Source organism: Balearica regulorum, chromosome 1 (assembly GCF_011004875.1).
Source record: "Balearica regulorum gibbericeps isolate bBalReg1 chromosome 1, bBalReg1.pri, whole genome shotgun sequence".
NCBI classification, from domain to species: Eukaryota; Metazoa; Chordata; class Aves; order Gruiformes; family Gruidae; genus Balearica; species Balearica regulorum.
This window is the reverse complement of record NC_046184.1, coordinates 151,706,979-151,720,844: the sequence shown is the minus strand read 5'-3', so window position 1 is coordinate 151,720,844 and position 13,866 is coordinate 151,706,979. Positions and strand designations below refer to the sequence as shown.

Genomic DNA, 13,866 nt, shown 5'->3' with positions numbered 1-13,866 from the left:
TGAAGTTTTCCAGTTCTTATTTTTATTAAGTGTGCATTGTTTATACATTGTGCTCTAGAAATATTTTATTACATAAATGTTTGTGTTGAGGGAGGGAGGAAAGGGTGGGAAAAAACCCAACAAATAAATCCAGCCTATTTAAGGCTTTCAGTCTGTACATATGCTGCAAGGAAGATCCTCACAGCCTGGCTCACTATATGCCAGGTGCATTTGCTGCCTGGAAATGTAGCTCAGCTTTCTGTACCACCGGCAACTCTATCAGAAACCTTCGATACGTCCGTCGCACAGACACCAGCTCTTAGGGCAGGTGCAGTAAATGCATAGCCGATGCACGTTTTGGGGATGAAGCCCACTAAATCCCACGCACAGTGTCCTGGAAGCAGGGGACTCGCTGCGCGTGGGCTGTACAAGATACGCGCCATCGGCAGAGGAGCAGCCCTCGCCGTGCAATGTGGCCGGGTTGTAGCAAGGCCAGCCAGAGATTTTCAAGGCACTTGGTGGGAGATGAAGGGGAAAGATGCCGTACCGGCAGCGCTGCTGCTGCCCCGCGTGTCCCACAGGCAGTGCCACGCTGTAGCTTTTGGGCAGAAAAGGGCTCATGAGGTCAAAGCTTTGTGTAAGGTGCAAAACATCAAGTTAAGAGGCTGGGGCAATGCCACTGGTGTGACTCCTGCACATCAATTACCTGTAACACATATGAGTCCGTGTGTGGTCCCACACAGCTATATATGTTCACTGCACATGGTGGAGATAACTGCACTCTGTGGTGCTTCAGGTCTCTCAACTCAAGGTGCTCAGCTGTGGTCACATCCAGAGCACCGTACAGGGAGTGATAAAACCCGACCTCAGAACCACCCCAGGCGCCAGCAGACGCTTCCCCGGGTGGGCAGAGGCATCCATCCTCCAGCTGCCCTTTCCTTCCCTCTCTCCTCTGTGCCCAGGTATCTTCTGAGTGCCCCCACAGCCCCGATACCCACTGACAGGAGCCACAGAGAAGCTGCAGCACAAGCTGTTCCCATGGGATGATCCCCGCACCCCGATTCTGTCTTCCGATCCCTCGCTGTGCTGGGGGAGCAGTGCCCCCATCCCACTCCCTTGGGGGGGCATGGGGGGCTCCCCTGAAATCAGCCAACTGCAAAAGGGGTGCTCAGCTCCTCCTGCTGCTCGTGGGAAGGCTGCCTCCACCCCAAAAGGGCTCCCTCCAGGTGCACTCCCTTTTTCCTCCCCTGTGCTCAACTTGAAATGTATATCGCTATAACATTGTGCAGCTTCCCACAGGTGCTGATAAGCAGATTGCAAAGGCTCATTTTTTTCTGGAAAGGCAGAAAACTAATACAAATAACGTTCAGTGTGGTTTTGTATATGTGCAGCTTGATGCTTATCATCCCAATTGTACACTAGGGAAAGAAATGGTAGGATTGTTCTCCTTGTCCTACATGGAGTTTAACAAGAAAAACTGTGAAACTCTTTGTGTTACAGTCAAGCGTAACTGGGGCTTTCACATTTCCAGAAGTAAAGCAGGTTCTCCGGCCAGATTAAAGTAAGTAAGTGGAGAATTGCCAAAGAAAACATTTTTGTCCAGCTTAGTTTATCTGATGTTACCAGCATGTAGTGATACTTTATCGTAGCAAGTTATTTCCTCTGTTAAACATAGAAGCAAGAGCAAGTATGGATAAACAATGCATGCAACCAAACTCCAAACATTTAACTATTTTAGCTTACCGTGGCAGGAAGCGGGGGCGGGGGGGGGGGAAGAGGTAAAATTAAGCATTCCTCAAAGAGCCCAACTACTGCTTTCTGTGCTGGATTTGTCTCAATCGGAGAAGAAAGCCTGAAGCACAGAGCAAAGGGCTGTCCAGCAGCCAAAAGCTCTCGCAGACCCCAGGTCTGTGAGAAAGATGGGTGCTCTGCATGGGGCTGGGATGGGTGACTCGGGGAGACACATCTCAGATCTCGTGGTCTGGGAGATGCACAGGAGGAAGCAAACATCTCGCCTGCCTTAAGACACATCTGGAGCAGACGTTTGTGTCTGATCCACTCACCACAAGCTATCCTCATGGCAAGCAGAAGGATGTAGACACCTTTAGGGGCACGGTTCATCTGAGCTGTTTCAGATGTCTGCTTTGGGGTTAAATGATCCACACTTTGAATACATACTCATCAGTTAGAAAGAGGTTACTCCATAGTGGATGTCTGTGTTATAAACATTGCTATTTCATCAAAAGAGCCCATAAGTCAGCACAAGACTTCCCCGTGGCACTTGCCATCAGCCATCACCTTTGGCCACTGGGAATTGTATGGCTTTGTCCACCCGAGTGGCAAAGGGAGGAATGGCAAACTTTCCTTCCTACAAACAAGATCCTAGCCCTCCAAAGCAAATGCACTGCAACAAGGAGGAGTGGCAACGATTATCTCCCCAGACAATGCAGTTTTACAGTTATTCCTCCATCCTTGAATCCTACAGCTGAAATATTTAGAAAAAATCCAGTGCTTCCGAGGCCAGGAGCCTCTGAGCGAAACAGCACCTATGGAAATAATTAGAAGGGAAAGTATATGGTAAAGCAAGTGTTACTCATTACCGCTATAAACTGGTCTTTAGCACAACAGTTTTGCTGCAGGGCTGTTTATTAGGAGCATAACATTTTATGCTGCCAAGATCATATACAAAGGACCAAAGGGATTTTCCAGGATGAAGGGCTGAAATAGGTCTGTGTGGATGAGACAGAGTTTTTGAGCCATAGCACCCCATTATCTCTGTGGCTAGAAGATGAGAAGCAGATCCAAGAGTGCCTTTAACATCTGAGGACCACTCCTGTGTGAGGAGGGAGGGCAGAGTCTGATCCTCCTCACCAGGGAGGCCATGCTCAGTCTCATTTGATTTACGATTACTTGAAACTCTTGTTGGTTAATTATGACTTAGTGTGATGTGTGCATGGTGAATTATGTGCGGTTATGAAAGGAAAGCTCTGGCTGACTGTCCAGAACAAGGTCTGGGCTGTGAAACCTCTGTGTGGTGGAGCAATGATGGCTCAGCTGGCCTTCAGGGCTGGCTCGGGTAAGGCTGTGTCAGCACCCTGCCACCCATCCCATTGCCTGGAGAGTGAGCCATGACCTGGGACGTCATTTCCTCACTGATAATCCCTGTGCCAATGGGCCTCGTTCGCACATAAAAATGTACTTTAACACACAGAGTTCCAGCTCCTGCCTATACCTTTTCAGTAAAGCTGATCAGGGTGAGACACAGCCTTTTCTGATAGCATATAGTGATTCATAAGCTAGGACATTCATTGGCACAGCAGCGAAAAATGTATTTGCTAACCCTTATGCACATCAAACAGGTGCTGATGGCAAAAACATCTTCTGCAGAAGGTCCCAAGGAACCTCAAGGCTGAACAGAGCGCCGTGGAGTTGTCTCATTCCCTGCCAGCAATCATTGGAAGTCATCCAAAATTACCTGTGGCTTCTTGAGTTTAGTTCAGTTGGAACTGAGAATTAGCAAGAGAAGCATGCGTAAAATTCTATGTATGTAGAGGTAGAAAAAGTAACATCTAGAAAACAGTATCTCCGTAGTCTACATATAAGTCCAAGGGAATACTGTAAAGAATATATATTTAAGCATTTGTATGTTTTCCAGTAGACACTTAAGAGCCACGATTTAAATTCATGATGCTGAAAGTCAACAGGCCTTGACTCAGAATGAGACCAATCACCACTGAGTCTGGCAGGAGCTGGTGCTTGGCATTTCATTACATTGTCACACAGTGGTGCCGAGTTACATCTTTTCAGGCTCTCTGAACTAGGCCCAGTCTAGAAAAGCTCTCAGGTCTGTGTTACTTTAGACATACAAAAAGTCCTTTGTATGTCTGTGATTTGATATTTATGTGCTTTTGTGGTGTGGAGTTGTCTGTCTAGATTCACAACTAGGATCCAGATACTAAACAAGAATTGAGAACGTCAATGCCTTTGTGAAATTAAACCTCTCAGTCAAGTCCTGGATGTTTTCCTCTAGACAATCCGCAAAACTTAACATTAAAAAGAAAGAAACCACACAAATAATGAATCTAGATGCAGCCTAATGAGATTCAAGTCTACAACAAATATTTTTCTTTCATCAAGAAAGGGTGAAATCTGCAGAAATTACCTATACTCTAAGTTTCTTAAAACTCATTCAAAATTAAACTCGGCAACATAAAAGCCTAGTCTAAGCAATCCCTGGTTCTCTTTTGGGGAATTTCTTAAACTAATTTATAGAAATTAAGTTAGAATAAGCCTCTGCAGTATAAAAGGCTTCAAATCTCAGAGGAATTTGTTAGTAGTTTGCAGTAGGCTGTGATGGGACTTGTCTGACTAAGACAAGGTAGGATAAACAGTACACAGATATCCCACTACTTAATTAATCATTTTCCTAGTGTGCTTGCAGGCATGTCCATGAAACATCTAAAACTGAGTCTTGTGAACACTAACAATTCTGTGGGTATGAGTGGAAGAGAAATAAAACTAAATCAAACAAGCCAACAGACAGATTGTGTTGTACAGGAAATTCACCGTTTCTGTGGGGACACAGCAATTGCACCCACACTGGCAGCGCATCCCCACGTACCACGCTCCACCTGCCAGGTACAATGTCCTGAGTGGCACATCAGAACATCAGCTCAGAGCTGATGTGGAGCTAGGAGGCGGGCACAGAGAATCCTCTGCTTTAGATGTATTTTGACTTTGGCACAGTCAGCTTTAACAGGTTGGTATATGGATCCAGTTCTAATACCTGCAGGAAATCTCAGTCCCGGGGCACCTGGGCTTGGCCGGCCAGCGCTGCATGCCCAGCAGCTCAACTGCTCTCACCCATTGGCCTGACGCTGACACAGGCGGTGATGGTAGAAAACCCGAATCGGAGTAGTCTTTGCTCTTGTTTCTTCATCTGTGGGAAGTGTACAGAGGACTGCGATTGGAATCAAAGGGTTTGCAGTGAGGAAAATAAAAAAGCCCAAGGGACGCTGACTGGTTTGAAAGACTTCGAGTTTGTTTACATCCACTCCTTTTTCCTTTTTCCTCAGTATCTGGGACTTTGGGAGTACTGTAGCATGGAAACTTCTTAAAGTGGAAAGACGAGGACACTCACGCAAAGATGCACACTGAACAAGGTTGCAGCACCCAATGAAGATGATCTTACAACCAGCGATAGCAGCGTGCTCAGGGTTACTTTTATGTGTGGGCTTTAGATTTATGCAGCCTATCTTGACTCAAAAGACCTTATGGTTCCCTGCAATTATAAATGGGACTGACTGAGCTTTTCAGCAGCCCTGTTTATATTTACACATTCTTGTCTGGTTAAAAATTGGTGGGTTTGTTATTGCGGGTCCTTTGTGTTTTGTCTCTGTGACTGCAGCATATTTGAAAAAAAAAAACAACTGAAATGTCAACTATATCAAGAGGAAATAACAGTGACTGTCTGCGATAACTGTAAGCACTTTCTTTCCTAGAAAAGAAGAATGATAAATTTATATCTACTTTTATACACAGGGGAATATCTTAAGTCTTCCAGGAATTCTCTGTTGTTTAGACAATTTTTATTGTTGTTGGGGGAAACAGCAAAGTTTGGTACATTGCTAAGAGGTGCTTGTGTCTTCAGAGTCTCCTGAAGACTCATATGCCATAACTGATCTCCCAGCTACTGCTTCCATCACAGCCATGCTCACCTTCGCTACAAGGCTTTACTTTGGTATGGAAGTCGCACGTCAGCGCAGTGGTCATGCAGTGAAGTTTTGAGGGTTTTTCAGACAGGATATCACAAGTCTCCCTCTTCTGTTGCCTCTGTGGCAGAGACCAGGGATATCTGGCACGTCTTAGAGCAGTCACAAAGTTTAGATCTACCTCTTCATTTTGAATAGTTGGATTTCTTCTTATTTTTTTTTACTTCTTGTTTTTAAGTTGATTGGCTTTCTGAAAAAAAAAAAAGCAATGTGACAGAAACATGTACTTCTCCCATTATAAAAACAAGTTCTCCCATAATAAAAACCATGTCTTACAGAGATGAGCATGTTTCTACTAAATCTATGTTAATTAGTGACACCAGCAAAATTGAGATAACTTTTTCAAGTGTTGAGGTTTCCTCTCTCGGCAGTCTTTCCACTGTTAGGCAAATAGAAATAATCTGGCTCAGAGCACGCTAATAGAGACTTCTCTGACATCTCCACAATGCACATGAAGATCTAAAAATGAAACATTTTTCAACCCTTTGTTGAAAAACCTATAAATTACTGCAAATCTTTCTGCTTCTGTGTTTTTTACAAAGAGCACTATTTTCATCCTTGCTTAATTCTCTCTTGAAACTTGTTTTACTGTGTTCTATTCCCTCTTCCCCTTATCCATCTGCAATATGCAAAAAGCACTTTCCTTTCCCTTTCTGCCTCTATTTTGCTTTCTCTCCTCTCGCAATGGGTCTCCAGTGACTCAGGAGAAAAGGAGGAGTCTGTAGTCTGTTGTACAGAAGAGACATACATAGCCCAACATACTCTTTACTATTTTTCATAACATTTTTGACAGTATTGAGTCATTGCATCCTATAAGCCACTGAAAGTTGCAAACCTAACTGTGAAACTTCACATTCCTGATACTGAATTATTTTTTCAAACTAGAACGGTCATTTATCAAGATCTATTTGAATTCTAATCCTGTTCACCAAAGTGCATGCTACCCTTCCCAATATGGTGGTCTACAAAATGAGAAGTACTAAGCATACTCTTTAATGCATTATTGAAGTTATTCATGAAAATGTTGAATAGCAAAAGACTTAGGACCTTGTAAATGTCCATTTCACACATCCCTCTATTCTGCTCACAGATCGCTGATAACAACTTTCTGAATACAGTTTTTCAACCACTTTTTTTGTTTCTCTTGATTTTCTGCATATATGTAATGTGCCTGAGGATATTGTGTGAGCTGTTTGCAAAACCTTGCCAAATTGAAGAGATATTGCACCTCCCCTATCTACAAATAATATATTGGAATAAATAAATAAATCCGATTCCTTCTCTTGGAGGGACATTGCCTTATTTTGGCATGATCCGTCCTTGAATAAATTGTACTAAGTTATACTTTTGTCATTTTTTTTCCCCTGAGACTTAAAAATTGCTGGTTTGTGTCTGGCTGTAAAGCCTTTCATGAGTAAATGAAATTACCGGTTCAAAGCGAGTCAGAAATGAATGGAAAGTTTTTCAATAGTTAAATTGAGCAAATTGTGCAAATTAAGCAAGATGGTCTCAATCCTCTTTCCAGTAGGCAGGTGTACAATGAGGTACAATGGGGATGAAGAAGCAATGCCAGTAGACATCCCTTTGTCTGTACCTCCTCAGAGCTAACCTTTTTGTCAAAGCGCACTGTGTCTAATCATTTAGTATTTACCAAAACACCTAAATTCCTAATGGCTATATGTTATTTGATTGTATTTGGCTTTCAAATTGCAGCCTGTGGTAGGAAGAGTTAGAGGATACACCATATGGGAAGGATTTCAAAGTCCTGCAGTATTTGCATTTACTGCTCCAGTAAACTCAGCGGCAAAACTCTTGCTGACTTTGGTGACAGCAAAGTTGGGTGATCTCGCAGTGTGCTTGAAAGCTATTTTGTACTTGATCCACTCAGTGAACTGGCTGAACAATACATACATTAAATAAGAACCTACTGCGCAGCTCCTCCCTCTCACGCACCAAAGCTGGTCTGCCAGAAGATGTAAAGTCCTGCACCCTCCTCTGCAAAGGCTGGCAGCGGGTGTGGGAAGTCCAGCGGTCCCCGATGCAGCCCCTCCATCAGACCCCAGCCCATCCCTCCTGCCTGCCGTGCCGTTCCCACTGGGTCCAGGGGTTGCGGGGCTGCTCCCAGAGGAAGTTGTTTCACCCCAGAGAGGTCTCTCATCCCAAGTTGAGGTTAGAAAGGTTTAAAAATGCTAAGAGTGTGGCTGCTTGTCCTTACGCCACCTCTGCCAGTCGCAACTTCATGATTTACTGTCCCCTCCAAACCAGGCCTGTCACAGCTAACGTCTCAGCAGGCAATACGCAGGGGCACCGTGGCAAATCACAGCCAGTATAATATGTATTTTGTACCCCTGAAAAGGGACGTAGCCTGCTCACATGCATCAGAGTCGGCAGAATTGCGGCGTTTCATTGTGCACCAAAGTGCTCCCTTCTGCAGGTCACTTCAAGCCTATTTCTGATTTTAATGGGACTAATGGTAGTTCTAAATAGTCCCCTGGTAGCGAGTGAGTCTAGCCCATTCATTTGACTTAACAAAAGTAAAATAAACATAACATTTTCCTTCTGAAAATAAACGGGAATAATATCTTTAAAAATGAACCTAAAATAGATATTTAAGTCATGAAAAAGACCTTTACTTTTTGTTATTTCAAACCATAATAATTTTGGCTCCTTCAACAGCAGCTAGCAGCGATGAAGTAATTGAAAAAGAGCATAAATCACTGAATCAGACCTTACTAAGGCATGTAATGTCGTGGCCTATATATTCTTATTTAGGTGACTTGCGACACTTGCATGGTTCCAAGTTGAAAAGAATGTGTGTTTCTTTAGGAACATGTATCTGGGTGGTTGGTAAAAAGTATGTTATGGATAATAATAAAAAAAAAAAGCATGCTGCTGAACATGGAAAGACAAGGCTGTGAGTTACTGCTGTTGTACTTTTTCTTGAAATCCATCTGTTTATCATAAATTTTCATGTCTGTGCAAGCATATTAAGAGATATTCAGTGATGTGGTAGTTATTGAAATCATTACAAAAACAACAAGCCTGAGGAGAAAGCCAGTTTTTCAACATTTTATTTACTATACAGGACAAGTCATAAAACACACTTGTAAAATTTTGAAACTTCAGTTACACTGAGCAAGCACTCGGTAAGAAAAGCCCAGTTTTGCAGCAGGTTTCAATTACATCTATAGTGGATTTCAGGGCAGTTACATCAGCTCCTATACACTGGGCAAATCAAGAGGCTCAGTAGCGTGGATGAACTGTGCAAATAGACAGCTTGTGGTTCTTCTCTCGGTTATTTCACCTCCATTTTCCTGTGCTAACACACAGGTTTCTCAAGAAGCAGTCAGTGTTTTCAAAATAGCCCTGTAATTAACTGTAGGCATGATTTTGCCTTTTCAGAGATCAGGCTGCTGATGAAATTGCCTCTGCTGAGAACCCAGGAGTTTATGAACGTTTGCTGCATATTTGGGTCATCTATTCAGATTTATTTAAAATTCTTACTTTATGCTGACATAATTTCTATTCCACTATTCAACAGAAAAAATTAAAATATTAGCAACATGAACATTTTCCCAGTTTGATCATTAAGAAGCAGACTATGGTGTTTGGAGAATGGGTTTTAAATGGGGGGGGGGGGAGACTTCACAAAAGATGAAATGATTTGTTAGTTGGTGATATTTTAAAAACAAACTGAGTGTTGGAAAAAACCAGTTAAATATGGCCTCTATGAGCTTTTAAAAACCCCAGTACAGAGTCCTGTCAGGCCTTTAGGAAGACAATTGTAAAATCAGCAAGCCAAACACCATAATTAATTGCTCGTGTACACATAGTCCTCCCACCTCCTTTCCAGCCCTCCTCTCTCTCCACCGCCGTTCCTGAAATACCTCGGCAGCGACTGCCTGCTCATCCTTGCAGACAAGCTAGGAATTCCCCTGTGACGGTCCAAACGTCCCGACAATATATTTCTTCCTGCCATTTGACTCGGGGAACAAGTTTCCACAGAGGCAAGAGGACAGTGAGGAGGAAGCGTAGGTCTGCAATGATGTGCTGCCGGGAGGAAAAAAATGAAGGGAGGTGTTTTATGCAGACCCAAGGGGACTGGGGTATGTGTGGCTGTGGTGGGGATTGCCCATAAAGATGGTGAGCTTGCCAAGCCACCCAAGGAGGGGCTTGTTGTTGCCTCCAACAGTGCTCCCACGTGGAGCAATGGGACCCCACGTGGGTGTGGGAGCCACAAAATGCCTGCTAGGAGAAGGTGCAAGCAACCGTAGGAAGACTCTTTGGCTGTACCCCCTTTTCCTGGCCTTCCCTCTCTGCTCTCAGCAAACTTGGAGGTGAGGAGAACACTGCGGGAGATGCAGCCCAATGATGTGGCTGAGATGGAGGCAGGTGGGGTGGCTCCTCTTGCCCACGGGGGTGGCTCCTCTTGCCCACAGAAGTGTCTGGATATGGCCATGGGGCACACAGGCTCTGGGGTTCACAGTGGCAGCAGCAGATCACAGCTGTAGGGAAGGGGTGGGTGGGAGGAGGGCTGGCTCCCCAAAGGGTCCCAGGGCTGGTGGACAGCATGGTCCTTGCATGGGCACTGGGAGGGCAAGGGGCTGGTGGAGGTACAGGGCTTTGGTGGTCAAGGAGGCTGTGAAAGGAGGTTTGCTGGGAGCTGGGATGGAGGGCTGCCTTTGCTGGAGCAGGGGGACAGGGATGCTGTAACCCACAGAGCCATCAAAAGGGAGCACTCTGAAAGGGCTTCGGTTGGTTGAGGACTGCAGAAATCTAGTGAAAAGCAGGATGAAATCCTGTCCTGTTGCTGCATCGTTGACCAACAACTTAAGAAGAGATTCAGTGTGATTTCCTTTACAAAAGAAGATATTGTTTTGAAGCAAGCTTGTACATTTCAGAGATGTGCCAATATCCTGGCTGACACAGCTCCTATTCCAGAAGAAGAGTATATTATTTCTTCTTGATAGGAGGTCAAATAAAGAAGGGAATGGACTGAAACCACATTCCAGTATATTTGTTATTTCCAAGCTCCTAATTAGGAAAAACAGAGTTGCACAACATTTTTTGCGATTTCATCCATGATTGTTCTCCGAGGGATCAAACATTACAAGAGACACTCATGTGGACAGCCTGGGCAAATATCTCCTTAAAAATTCCAGCAGGATGAAGAACAAGATTTTCTGGAAATCACTCAGTGCAAAACACTGTCCAAATTCCATTTGAACGAAAAGGCACGTCTACAAATACACAGCCAGCTTTCAGGCTTCAACAGCAAGTCCTGTTTAGCTCAGCCTCTGCTTTCAGGTGGGAAGGCTCCTGTACTCTTAAAAACACTAAAAGCACCAACATGTCTCTTTTTTCCTGACAGGATCTTGCAGTTTTAGCTTCTCACTTTTGGAGTCTTTAGCGTGAGATGTTATGTGAATGACGTCTATTCTGCTCCTCAGAAAAGGGCTGGGGAGTCAGCTAGAGCCCTGGATGTCTGATATCTGCACGCTTCATGGTTAGCCGTGTTTTGGGCTGCTCTGCACAACTCTTTCTGGCACGAGCCTGACCTAGAAGAGCCCTAAGCAGCACAAATGTGAGCCCTTCAGTGTTCCCTGGCCTTGGTACATGGCCCTCTTTAGTTTAGCTGTGAAGGACTATCCTTCAAGTCCCGTTTCTCTGTAAGAGCTGAGCATCCACAGTCTCCACAGCAATTGTTTTCGTGGCATATTCATGGCAGTTAGGGATCCAAAACCCTTAATCTCCTTTGACTGCTTTGATGTGGCTTTTTAAAGAAAACCGTGAGCTCTGTCGTGTGCATGGAGGATGCTGGGCTAATGGTCATGTTTTCTTTTCATACTGTAGTTCAGAGCCCTGCTGAAACATACAGCTCTTCAATATTTAAGTTTTGGAAATCCAAGATAGTTCACTACTCTGTATGGCAACATTTGGCAAGACATTGCTTTACCTGTGATACCTGTGTGCCATGCATGTGTCTGAAGGGCTGGATGGCTAAGTTAATGATTATTTGTTGTACAAGACACAGGAAGAGAAGTACACACATTCCTAGCTAGAGGGAAAGAAGTTAGACTACTAAGCCAAGAAATACGGTCTAGGATGGCTTAACTGGGTACGTCAGCAGAAGTCACCTTTGGTCCTGGTGACAATGCTGTAATGGCAGAGGAATTTATAAATAGAAGTTTTTTCATGCCTCCGAAAGAGTGGGACCTGTAACACATATTTTGGCTGAAACTAGCACCATAAAACTCATATTGTGGGATTACCCTTCCCCATAATGTTAGGAAAACAATTGCAGATTGGAAAGACCAGTCAGGGTTTCCTTCTGCTCATCTTCCTGGCAACCACAGGATATCATTCTGCTTTCAATTTCTTCAACTGTGGGGGTCTTTGGGACAATATCCCACCACCTGAAGGACTGCGCTGGGAGGGGTTTCATCTGACCCCTCTGGTTCCAGGTGTCACACTCCATTTCAGAGGCTCAGTTCTAGCTCACTATCAGACAGGAACCACGAAAAGTCATTGCTTTGCTTCATGAGCCTTTGCAGTGTCTAAATAGCAGCTGCTCCTCCCACTGCTGCCATTTAACCATGCTGCATATTTTGATGATGGTCTCTCCCAAAAAGTCATGCTGACGAGCCCTGTCACCACAGGGAGTGACTCTTCTTCACCACTTTCTCAGTCGGCCCAGTCTAATCATGAAGTGTCTCAACTTGACCTGTTGCTGCAGTCGTTTCACCAGCAGCATATACAGAGGAGGTGAGCTACATCCCAGTTCTCGGACAAGTGTGTTTGAGGGACACCGATGTCTGGCTCGTATTTCTGCTCCTGCAGCACTTTAAAATCTTGTATCCATGTGGTGGGTTGACCCTGACTGAGGGCCAGGTGCCCACCAGAGCCGCTCTATCACTCCCCTCTTTCATTAGACAGGGGAGAAAAGGTATAACGGAAAGCTTGTGGGTCGAGATAAGGACAGGGAGAGATCACTCACTAATTATCGTCACGAGCAAAACAGACCGAACTTAGAGAGGGAATTCATCTTATTTATTACTAAGCAAAACAGAGTAGAGGAATGAGAAATAAAACCAAATCTTAAAACACCTCCCCCCACCCCTCCCATCTTCCTGGGCTCAACTTCACTCCCGGCTTCAACCTCCTCCCCCCTCAGCGGCACAGGGGGACGGGGAGTGGGGGTTACGGTCAGTTCATCACATGTTGTTTCTGCTGCTTCTTCATCCTCAGGGGGAGGACTCCTCTCATCGTACCCCTGCTCCAGCATGGGGTCCCTCTCACGGGAGACAGTCCTTCACGAACTGCTCCAGCGTGGGTCTCTCCCACGGGGTGCAGACCTTCAGGAGCAAACTGCTCCAGTGTGGGTCCCCCACGGGGTCACAAGTCCTGTCAGCAAACCTGCTCTGGCGTGGGCTCCTCTCTCCATGGGGCCACAGGTCCTGCCAGGAGCTTGCTCCAGCGTGGGCTTCCCACGGGGCCACAGCCTCCTTCAGGTGTCTCCACCTGCTCCGGCGTGGGGTCCTCCACGGGCTGCAGGTGGAATCTCTACACCCCCTCATCCTTCCTCCATGGGCTGCAGGGGGACAGCCTGCCTCACCATGGTCTTCACCATGGGCTGCAGGGGGATCTCTGCTCTGGCACCTGGAGCACCTCCTGACCCTCCTTCTTCACTGACCTGGGTGTCTGCAGATGTTCTTACATCTTCTCACTCCTCTGTCTGGCTGCAAAAGCGCGCTCTCACTATTTTTTCTCTTTCTTAAATATGTTATCACAGAGGCGCTGATTGGCTTGGCCTTGGCCAGTGGCGGGTCCGTCTTGGAGCCGGCTGGCATTGGCTCTGTCAGACACAGGGGAAGCTTCTAGCAGCTTCTCACAGAAGCCACCCCTGTAGCCCCCCCGCTACCAAAACCTTGCCACGCAAAACCAACACAATCCAATTCACTTGTTTCTGCACCGTGTCTAGATGCCCCTTGGCTTTGCTGCTTTCCAAGACTTTTTTTTTCCCTGGGTTCACTCCTCTGGGATTTCAACTTGTGTTAGCATTCACATTTAAGACTGAATGCAGTCATCTGATCCTGTCCCACAGATTTCAAGGTAG

At 45.4% G+C, this 13,866-nt stretch overlaps 1 long non-coding RNA gene across 1 annotated transcript in view; it reads right to left on the bottom strand.

Moving 5' to 3' along the window:
- The window catches only part of LOC142599389 (uncharacterized), a 171,568-nt gene extending 157,975 nt beyond the window's left edge, over positions 1–13,593 (bottom strand). The window contains exon 1 of the long non-coding RNA XR_012832938.1: positions 13,510–13,593. This is a non-coding gene — a long non-coding RNA (uncharacterized LOC142599389). The remainder of the gene's footprint in view (positions 1–13,509) is intronic.
- Positions 13,594–13,866: the final 273 nt, after the last annotated feature.